The following is a 12,223-nucleotide window of genomic DNA, read 5'->3' as shown; positions in this document are numbered from 1 at the left end:
AATGGCCCCCGACAGGAGTCTGAAGGCCTAGTACCTGAAGGCTAAGCGACAGGTCACAAGTCTCGGTCCTATGATGAGAAATGTTGTGAGGGCTAAGGAGAAGGATCTAAGATGAAATTGTAACTTCGCGAAAGTTATGATACAAAGGGGGCTCAGATATGGCATTAATACTATAGACACTTCCCTGGTCATGTGAGAATGCACATGCCAAGGGAGCCAAGTTCCAAGGAACTGAGGAGTATTGGAACATTGCACCACTCTGGATTAACAATGTGGAATTTATTCGATAGGAAAGTACAAAGAGTTAAAGGTATATGGGTCCGCAACTGCAAGATTGAATGCATAAGAAGAGGATTTGGTCTTAGGATTAATGGCGACTATCAAAGATCATTAGGTCAAGGAAACAAGGTCTATGATCTTCAGGAAAGAGTGTAGGGTATGCCTTGAGGTGAGACAAGCCATCTCTGTGCTCTGATGCATGCCTCAGTGAGCTAAATAGATGAATGGGTTGCCTACCAAAGAACAAATGAAAATAAGTGGAGTTGGTTCATGGAGTTAGAACAATCTACAGAAAATACTGAGACAAGGTAACAAGGAAAATAGTCCATAGAGAAGCCATCCCGAAGTACAACCAAGCTGTGTGAAATCATAAATAAGAAGGGACATCCTTGGTGATAGGAGAGTTGTTCACAGAGAGCACTGTGGCTGGTTGGACTGTGCAGGTGGACTGAGAACTCATTCTCAGTATGGAGAAACGATGAAGTGCGCATTCTGATGGTTAATGTATGCATAGAGACCAAGTTAGATGTAATAATAGAATGGAAGAGGCATGCAGAGGTACACTCATGTAGTGTGAATATAGGACAGGAGTGGCAACATCGATTGGTGGGTAGTAGAGGAACAAAACCAAAAAACTCATATGTGAAATGTGGGGGAAATGACATTGTTTCTAAAGAGTTAGTTGGAAAATATGTGTGTGTGCACACTACTGTGTGAGGAAAAGTGAGCCTATAATATAGAGAAAGGCCAACAGTTCCTATGTAGAGGTAAGAGACCTGGAGAGAAGTTGTGCTGCTGGGTGAGAAAGGCTGAAGATGCTTGTGAAAGGAAAGAAGGTTGAGTGAGCCAGTGATATGGTGTGTAAGGCTAAGAGTGCCTGATGAATAAAAAAGGTTGAGAGATGATTGTATGATGATGAAGAGAATAGAACATAGAGCTGTATGGATTGTGATGAATGACTTCTATTGAGAAGATCAGTTTGTTCTTATAGAGTGAGCAAAGTAAGCAGAGAACTAAGTTGAGATCAAGGAGAGTGGATGGTAATTATAGAGAACATGCATTTACTATTTGAGTGTAGATTGGAGCCTACATACAAGAAGTTGGTGCTTCCATCTCTAATGGGTGCATAAGAAGGCTTTGGGGTTGGTCCCTCCTACATGGACGTGCTTGAATAAATCCAAGGATTTACAAGTTCGTGCTTGCAACAAACCCATGAAGTTGGTGCTTCACATGGTGCTTCTAGTAAGTTGGACAAGTGTTTACAAAATTAGGGAGTTGGTGCTTCCTTCTAGTGGATGCTAGCAAACAATCAAAGGGAGTTGATGTTGCCTATGAGTGGGTGCTGACAAAACATATTGATATAATAAAGTAGGTGCTCTTATTTTACATTAATAATAACAACAAGATTTGGTGTTTATTTCCTAAGAGGGTTTTGATGTGAAACCTTGTGTCTCATGTGTATGATGCTCATGGTGCATCCTTGTATGTTGATTTCAGATTTCTTCCATATTATGTGTTGTTGTTGAGTACATGGATGGTTGCCATGTTTGAATAAGAAAAGTAAATTGAAATAAAGAAATGAAAGTTACCCTTAATATTGATTCTCCCCTCTCTCAGTGTTAACATTTTTCCAATAATTGATATTAGAGCCACATTTCTTTAGGAATAGCTTAATCTCTAAAAGGTAAACAAAATAGAAGTAATGGCTAATCGAGATTGACAAACAATAGATGGAGTTCCATTTTTAAATGGATCAGACTAGGAAGTTTGGAAGGTTAGAATGTTGGCCTATTTGATGGTCTTAGATGTTGATATGTGGTTCTTTGTATTGTATGGAGAAAAGAGTGATATTAATGAAGAAGCTTGGAATATTATCATGAAGGTGCTATCTATATCAGATGTTGATCAAGTGAGGTATTGTGAGTCAACAAATGAATTGTTGGACAAACTGCAATGTATGTATGGTGGAAATAGCCATGTGCCTCAGGAAGAGGTTGAGGAGCCCCGCTGCTATAGAAATGAAGCATAATACAAAATTTGTTGCTCATCACACTCAGGGTGGTGATGAACAAGTCCTAGAAGGGAGATCTTGCTACTCAGAAGGTAATCTATTATTGTGTGATAAGTACAAAGAGATAGTTTCTTCATTATATAGATGTAGATGTGTATCACTTAAAGATAGAGATAAATATGCATCTAGTAATTTTAATGAAGATAGATCCACTTTAGCAACAATAGAAAATGAGGAATCCTTGTAGGAAGAAGAGAGATTACCAGTGTTCTCATCCATGGAAGTAAATGAGAATACCCCAGGTAGTGATGATGAAGCGATAACCCTTAGACATGTGGAAGATGCCATGGACACATAGATGGATTTCGATACCTATGGTAACTTAGCTAGCACCTCTGGTAGTGATGGAAAGGATATACATCAAATAATATTTTTTAGAAATAGGTTGATCTCAACTGTAAAAAAGATCAAGGACCTATCAAAATAAAATCTCAAACGAGAGGAGAAACTGAAAATCTATGATCTTGAGAATGAGAATTTGATAAAAATAATGGTTGAACTAAATGCTCAATAAAAAGAGGCTAGCAGACTAACTGGGATGTTAACCAATCAACTGAGTGAGAATGAAGCTTACTATGGGAGACTATGGAATGAGGTAGTCTCATTGAGACATGACTTAAAGAAGTTAAAAATAGAGTCATCTCAATATCATAAGCTCGAGGGGAGCACAAAGGCCTTGGATGAGATTCTTGTTAAGAAAGGATCACTTATCATCAAGGTTGGTTTGGGTTTCAAGGAAAAACCAAGCTCCAAGGTTATAAAGGATGAAGGGTCAAATTCCCAGGTAAAGGGAGTCAAAGTTTCCAACAACAACAAATGAAATGAGGTTGTTAGATAACAACCACAACAAGGAAAGAAGCAACAAGAAAAGAAGAAAAGGCAGCAGTACAAGGATAAGATATAGCAACAAGGAAAGTAGCAAAAGAGAGCCAGGAAGCTGAAAGAAAAAGTGCATGGAAGTAATGAAAACTATCATAGAAGGCACATGAAGAACCAGCAAAGGTCCTTTCCTACTCAAGGACAAAGCCTTGAAATAAAATGTAGCTTCTGTCAACACAAACCTTTTTATGGGTATTGTTTTTCTTGCAATAATTTTTGACATAAAGTCATAGACTGTAGATGGCATGCAAGGAAACAAGATGTGTCGAGCAACAACAAACTAAGAATGCACAAACAGTCTAGGAGAAGGCATGTTTTCCATAATAGGAGTTTTTAAAAAATAATTTTCAAAAGGAATGACTTTTTTGCCCCGATATTAAGCCATGTTGAATGCTACAACTATGTAAATCTCAGGCATAAGAGAGCTAGCTGCAGAAATGACAAGAAATGGCATGCTTCTTAGTGTATGCATGCGAATGTAGTAGCTCTAAATTTGAAGACAAACACACACAATGGAGTTGAGAAATACAGACTAGTCTTTAGTACTCTATGTCAAAAGAGGAAGATGAAAAGAGGAGAAAGAAATCAAAATAATGATCCTCCTACTCTTGTAGCTAACCCAACTATAAGGTGGAATAGTAGCAAAACAATTTGGGCTAAGAAGGTGGAATTGAAGGAGAATATTCCTCTATCCATGTGGAGCTTAGAAGTAACCCAAACATGGGCATAGAAGAAGCAGGAGAGTAATTCTTTTGTCAGGACTCATCCATTGAAGGTCTGGAAGAGGAAGGAGGATGATCTATTCTAGCAGAGTAGATCCTTTATTTATCTTCAATGAAGGAAGAGATTGAAATCAAGGGAGGCCGAATAAGCCAGATGCAGGAAGCCAAAAGGAATGAATAGAAAGGTACATCTAATTGATGAAGTTATTTTTGTGCTTTATTGCTCATTACAAGAATAAATTTGTTTATTTTGAATATACCAACACTGAAAAAGAGGAGTGGAACCATCATGAAGAGTACACAACAATATCTTATGTTGTGGGAAGAAGATGGGCTACAATGGAAGTGTGGAATGATAGGAAGCTCACAGTCAAGTTAGGTCCACAAGATCAGTGCCCAAGCAAAGGCAAGAAAGAAGTTGCAAGAGATCAAAAGCATTGTCGGAGGGGGAGCTTCTTTGATAAGCAGTAGCAGGGAACAATTAACACCTCAGAAAGGAAGATTGCTGAGAAAATGTAAGGTTTGTATCTTCGGTGAAATACTCTTATTTCATTTAAGTTGTGGGTTTGATTATGCATAATAGTCTTGTGTTCATGGAACACAATTGGTGCAAGATTTTCATGTCCCTTAACCCTAATTTTTATCACTATATCAATTGATAGTTTGGGCTCATGTGGAGTCACATTGTATACAAATAACATTTCTCTCTAAAAGTGTTACGAAAGCAACTCACAAAAATATAGAAAAGATATATCAAGGACTTCAAAATCAACCTCACCGAGGGGGAAGCCACCTTTACATTACACAAATGAATAGTTCTTCGATGATACAAATGAAAAGACCTCCTTTATATACATAGGAGTCTAAGGGGTCCCAATAAAATCAGAGCCTACATAACAATAATATTGTAGGGGCACAACAATAACAATAGTGGGCTTCTATGGGGCATAATCATAACAACATGGGGCCTATATGGGCACAATAATACAATAAGGGGTTACACTTGTAGTATAGGGACCTAACATGCCCCTCTCCTTCAAAAAGTGTTTTCTTGAATGCTTGAGTAGTTCTGGATGCTTCTGTATAAAATTCTCATCCTCGCATGCAGAATCTTCAGTGGGTAAGTTCTTCCACTTGATGATATACTCTGAAATTGATCAATTTCATAGTTGTCGGGTTCTTGTTTCCATGAATGCATCAGGTTCAAATATGATTTTTCCTTCCTTGTCAAGTTCCCAAAACATTGTTTGAACTCAGACCTTGTCACCTATAACCTTATTGAAGCACGAAACATGAAAACTGGGGGAGCTTGAGAAGCTGCAGGAAGCTCCAATTTGTATGCCATAGTACCAATCTTTTGCAACACTTTATAAGTACCATAGTACTTTGGTGATAATTTATTATCCTTCTTATCTTGCTTGAGGGACATTTGTTTGTATGGTTGTAGTCATAAAAATACCTAATCGACTATGTCAAAACTTATTTCGCTACGATGTTGATATGTCTATTGTTTCATTCTAGTTTGTGCCAAAGTGAGGTTATCCTTTAAGAGTTTGAGAACTTGTTGTTGATGCTCGATGTGATCTTCCACTACTAGAACCTTAGAATTTTATTTTAGATATGATGTGATGGACGACGGATGATATCCATAAAGTGGAATAAATGGGGTCATTTTTGCTACAAAATGGAAAGAAGTGTTATACCATCATTTAGCCAAAGGAAACCACTTGACCCATTGTGTCTGTTTATCATATACAAAGTAAGGAAGATATCCTTCCAAACATTTGTTCACTATCTTAGTTTTCCCATCAAATTGAGGATGATAAGATGAGCTATGAGCTACCTGAGTACCCAAATATTCCACCTCTTGTACTCCAAAGAAACATTTGGATCTTTTCCCATATAATTGTTTCTCCTCCAACTATTTGAGCACCATGTCAACATGTTGAACATGATCCTTCCAAGACTTGTTGTAGATTAGTATATCATCAAAAAATACTAAAACAAATTTTCTAAGGAAGGGTTTGAAAATGGAATTCATCAAACTTTGAAATGTGGAAGGTGTGTTGGTAAGGCCAAAAGGCATGACCAAAAATTCATAATGACCCTCATGAGTTCTAAATGTTCCTTTCGGAATGTCTTTCGTCTTCATTTTGATTTGATGATATCCTCAATGAAGATTTGATTTGGTAAAGTAAATTTCTCCATGTAATTCATTCCACAATTCATCGATGACATGAATGGGAAATTTAACTTTAATACTAAGATTGTTGAGCTCCCTATAATCTAGACACATGCACCATGATCCATCCTTCCTATGTACCAATACTATAGGAGTAGAGAAACAAATTTGACTAGGTTGAATTATATCAACCTCTAGCATTTCTGCAACCATACGTTCAATTTCACTCTTTTGGGCATAGGGATATCTGTAAGGCCTGATGTTTGGGGGAACACTTCCTAGAATGAAATGAATAGCATGATCATGATCAGAAATACGTAGGAGGCCTTTGGGAGTCTCAAATACCTTGGAATGATTGTCAGAAACATTTTGGAGATATGGAGAAATAGATGATTTCGATGCGGGAACCTCTAGTGAACATAATTGCAAAATTACGCCCCATTATTCTTTCTCTAGAAGATTTTTCATGCTGTTAGAGTTTATTATCTTTCCTAGTTTCCTTGTGATACCCCTTAATTCAACTTCCTTTCCTTCCTAAAAAAAATTCAAGAAAGTTCTTGAAAATTAAAATCTATTGTACCTAAAGATTGTAGCCATTCGACTCCTAGTAGAAAATCAGCACCACCCATTGGAATGCAAAGCATTGGACTATTCAACACATATTCTCCCATGGATAGCTTGATATTATGGCACTTTCCAGAGAAATTTACAGTCCCTCCTTCCTCAACCATTACTTGACACTTTGGTGATAGATATAGGAAGAAATTCAATTCCTTCGCTATCCTACAATGAATAAAATTACAGGTATTACCCGAATCAATCAACACTATTGTCTTTTTCTTCTTTATATACCCTTCTATCTTGAACATTTGAGGAGTGGTAATTCATGTCAATGCATTACAATATATGGTCAGATTCATTTCTTCTTTCTCTGGGATTGGTTCCTAGTGTATATCCTCTTATCTTGACATTTCTTGTTCGTTTTCTTGCTCCTCTTCCCCACCTATGTAAATTAATTTCTTCTTAGTACACTTATGAGCTTTAGTGTATTTTCTATCATAATTTTAACAAAGCCTTTTTTCTCTTTTTTCTTCCAATTGTTTTTGTGTCAACCTTGTAGGTCGTGAAAGGCTAGGAGCAACAACAATTCCATCTTTATAGTTATGAGTGATAGGCTTCCTTGTTGCCATAATTTCGCTTTCGTTTCTACTTGCCAACCTATATGTCTTATCCAATGAATCAGGTTCCCAAAGGTGAACCTAATGTTGGATGTCATCATTTAAAGTGCCTATGAATAATTCAATCATATGCTTCTCTATAATATCATTTACCCTTATATTCAATTTTTGGATGTCCTCAATGTGCTCTACCTTTGAACCCTTTTGTTTGAGATTTATCAATTGACTAAAGAAGGTGTTTCTCTTTGTATCCTCATAATCTGCTATAATTTCCTCTGTGAAATTGACCAGGTGACAACTGGTGTATGAGAACAAATCCATTTATATCATAAAAATTGATTTGGTTCTAAATATAATGATGCAATACATACCTTTTTTGTTTTTTGTGTGTTATGTAGATCAAAATATTTCTCCATCTGTAGTATCCATTCCATGTGATCCTTTCCATCAAAGATCCTCGTATCTATGTTTGGAACATGTTGGGTCATCAATCCAACATTATATTCTATGAAATCATGATTGCAATTACTTTTGTTCACATTATGAGTTTCCTCTACTACCTTTTCACCATTAGGAGGCCTTTCTTGAAGCAGCCTTGTCCCACCTTCCTTCAAACATTCTATGGCTTTCTTCAAATGTTCCATGAATTTCTTTCAATATGCTTCCATACCATCAATATCAGCTTCCATGGCATAGATAAAATTATTTATCTCAGCTTCAATCACATTCTTCAAATCATCCATCCAATTTTGATTACTATGTGTTTCTATTTTCTTGATTCAAGTCATTCCTTTCCTTACTTTCAGGATCTCGATATTGAATATATTGTATCTCTGAAAGTTCAGATCTCCAAAGGCTGTAATTGTAGCCTGTAGTAGCCACATACATCCTCCTTCCAATGCCACAAGACTGATTGAAATTGAATTCTCCAAGAAAGATTTATGCCCAAGATCCAAAGATGACAGGATTATATACTTTTTTCAGTCGAGTGAATTTGTACGAAGTTCCACATGTCACTGTTTTGACCTTCGAACCTGAAAATGATATATAGAGAAACATAGTTTGTCATATTTCTATAACTTCTTACTAAATTTTAATCTGATGCTCAGAGACAAAGTTATGATAATTTTCCCAAGGTCACCTGTTTGGGATGTAATTCGGGAGCATTCAAAAGCCCTAAATATCTTGGACCCTATTTCTCAAAATATAGTGAAACAAGATCTAAATTTCGGGCCTGAGCTTCACCATGATTTTAGCTCAAATGGGTTTTAATTTCAGAGCCTTAACCTTCTGATAAAAAACATTATAGCGAAAATTGCACAATGACCTGTTTGAGATGGAATTCTGGAGCTTGCAAAGACCCTAAATTCCTCAAATCATATCTCTGACACTATAGCGAGACAAGATGTGAAATTTGGACCCAATTTTTATAACGATGTTGGATCAAATGGGTTTTTTTTTTAGCATCCGAAACTTCATAGAGAAAAAGTTAAAGTGAAATTCCAGGATGACCTGTTTGGAGCAGTGAAACCCTAGAATCCAAAGCTCTGATATCAAATGTTATGAAACCAGCTTAGAAAAAGATAGAAAAGATAGATCAACTACTTCAAAATCAACCTCTTCAAGGGGGAAACCTCCTTTACATTACAAAAATTAACAATTCTTGGGTGATACAAATGACAATACCTCCTTTCTATATACAGGAGTCTGAGGGGTCCCAATACAATCAGAGCCTACATAACAATAATATTGTATGGGCACAAAAATAACAATAGTGGAAGCTTCTACGGGGAATAATAATAACCACATGGGGACTATTTGGGAACAATAATACAATAAGGGGGTTGCACTAATAACAATAAGGGGTTACTCTAGTAGTATAGGGACTTAACAAAAAGGAAGTATTAGAGTTTTCCTGGTAGTGTATCCAATTTGTATCATTTCTTTCACTGCAATTAGTATTAGTTGAGAAGAAGTCCCTATTGTGTAAGTATGACCTGAAGGGGAGAATTGGAGATTGTAAAATGATTTGAGCATAGTCTCAGAAGCAGCAACGTTCGAGCAGAAATGCATCATCATTAATTCGTATCTGTAACAAAAAAAATACCATGAACAGTCTAACCTATATCATATTTTTAAAACTTGGTACAAAACATGCATTAGTGGAGAGGGTAATCAGCTAGCAGCCATAAGGTGTCAAAAACTAGAGGCATTCGAAACAAAGGTAGTAAATGTTCACGGGGAGCATATTGCATATGCTCAGTATATGGAACAACAACATCGATGGTCCTGGAAGAGATGTCTGTGAAGCAGACTGCACATGTCAATAATTAGACCTTGGTATTCATAGCCAATGATTTCATGGGGAGAAAATGACATCTTGTAGCCCCTTTCCATTGATGTCAAATGAGAAGAGAATTTTTGGAGAAGCAGGGATGGCTTGTGTAGAAGAAAGCACGACATTAGTGTCTGATGCAATGAGATGTGTGGATGCAACATGAGGTTCGGCCATCAAATGAAGATATGATGAAATTTTTCCATCAATGCCAAAGGGGGAGATTGTTGGACAGTTGGAATTGTCTAGATGGCTAGTGACCTAGTGAAGATATATGAAAGTGTGTTGGAATTTGTAACCACCCTCGTGAAAATTCCATGTAATAAAAGTAAATAAAGTAAAAAATAATAACCACGGATGATGGGACACTTATTCCAAGCTGAATGTTGGACAAAATCATAGTTATAGGGATCACTTATGATTTTTTATGGCTAAGGAAATTGGAAAAGGGAATGGTTAATACTTTGGAAAGGAAAAGCTACATTTTTGGCACATTCATTTATGAAAATAATGGAAATTAGGAGAAAAAAGAGGTGAAAGTTAAGAAGTTTCACATGAGGAGGAAAATGAAGGGATATAATTGAAAATGAAGAAAATAGAGCCCCCATTCATAGAAGCACTTCTGAGGATCTATTGGTAACCCTTTGTGAGTTCAATTTTAAAGCTCCCTCATTATTCTCTCTCTCTCTCTCTCTCATACTCTTGGATACTTAGAGTTTTCTTAGAGAACTCTTCAAGTGTGTGGCCCACTTCGATTCGTGGAGCAAGAAGGCAAAGGAATAGTAGGAAAGGGAAGGAGGGCATCGAGAATAGTAAATACATCAAATTTACTTGCAGTTACCGCGTTGCATGTATGATTTCTTCACTATTTTTGGCATGCATGGCATATGCATGTGGACTCTTGGTTATGAACTATCATTTCCATGGAGGATTTCCTAGATTGATAGTGGATTTCCTAGCCTTTCCATTTCCTAGATAGCCATGGCGATTGTGGGTTTACTTTCGTTGTTTGTTTTTGGTTGGTTCTCACGTTTTCTTAGATTGGGTTGAGTTATTAGTTTATGGAAGCCTTTGTTGGAAAAATGTTCTAGAAGCCCTCTAACAAGTTCAGTTGATTTATTAGTCCTATAAGCCTTGGTTGGAAAAATTCTCTCAAAGACCTTGGTGGGTTGAGCTACTAGTACTAGAAGCCTTGGTTGGACAAACGCTTTGGAAGCACAGTGGAACCTATGGGTTGAGTTACTAGTCCTGGAAGCCTTGGTTGGAACAAACACTTTGGAAGCCCTAGAAGGCTTGCATGGAGACCAATCTAATTATGGTTTTGAGATGTTTGACCATGAGATGGAATCATTGTTTGATGGGTTGAGGTGGATGGGTTGTAGAAGCCCTAGATGAGTTTTGATTGATGTGTTCTATGAGATCCTAGATTCATGCTTGGAATATGGCATGAGGGTGAAGAGAGATTTTGTACATTGTGTTGAGTGTAGCAGGGGGGGGAAGAAGCCCCCCCTGTTGGGGGGTTTCTAGGCGGGTGGTTACCCCCCTACACTGGGTTCGGGGTAGCACCCCAGGAGATATTTTTTTTGGATCCTATATTAGGTGGGCGAACCTACCTATGGTTTTGTGCATGGATGTTGCATACGGTTTAGGCATGATGGTTTCTTATCCATGGTATTTTGTAGATCCGATGAAGGGAACTAGGGTTATGTTCTAATTCAACATTAATGGATTGGGTTTCATGGACGCTTCAACATGTATATATATGTATTGTAACATTGGAAAGAATATAATGAAAAATCAATCTGGTAGTCACAGTTTTGTGATCCAGGGGAAAATCTTTGTGTATATATGCTTTGTGTTTTATTCTTTCGTCATTGTTTATTCTATGTTTTTTAGAATTCATATGAAGGTAATTTATGTATGGGGTTAAAACCTACATTTCATATCAGAGTTGTTTCAGCTCCAATGGGACGCCTTTGTTGTTGAGGGGTTTTCCTTGGGCCTGTGGTAGACCCTATTGAGTGGGAGATTTGAGGGATTGATTCTTGTGGTGAAAGAAGATGGTGAGAAGTGGAAAGATAGAGATCGTGAAATTTAATGGTTAGAGTTTTGAGTTGTGAAAACTCAAGATGGAGGATTCGCTGGTGGATAAAGATCAGTGGATAACGGTAGATCTGGGTGCTAAACCAATAACAATGCCATCTAAAGACTGGGTGAAGTTGGATCATAAGGCAAAAATCACAATAAGATTATGTGTCTGAGATTTAGTATTGTTGAATGTATCAAGGAAGCTTCAGTGAAGGATTTGTGGGACAGGTTAGGCATTATTTATTAATCTGAGCCTATGGAAAATATCTATAACCTGAGGATGAAATATGGACACTTGGTGACATAGAATTTGAATGCCTTTAATATTGTGGTAAGCTAGTTATTATTTGTTGATATTAAGATTTTAGATGAAGATAAGTGCACCAGTTTGTTGTGTTCTCTACCATATTGGTGGGAAAGTCTAGTTTTTTCAATAGGTAGTAATGTAACTACCTTGCAGATGAAATAGTCTCATCCTTGTTGTTGGAG

This window comes from Pinus tabuliformis, chromosome 7, assembly GCF_031772625.1.
Source record: "Pinus tabuliformis cultivar Carrire ecotype Pingquan chromosome 7, CPIR1, whole genome shotgun sequence".
Classification (NCBI taxonomy): Eukaryota; Viridiplantae; Streptophyta; class Pinopsida; order Pinales; family Pinaceae; genus Pinus; species Pinus tabuliformis.
This window is presented reverse-complemented; position numbering follows the sequence as displayed.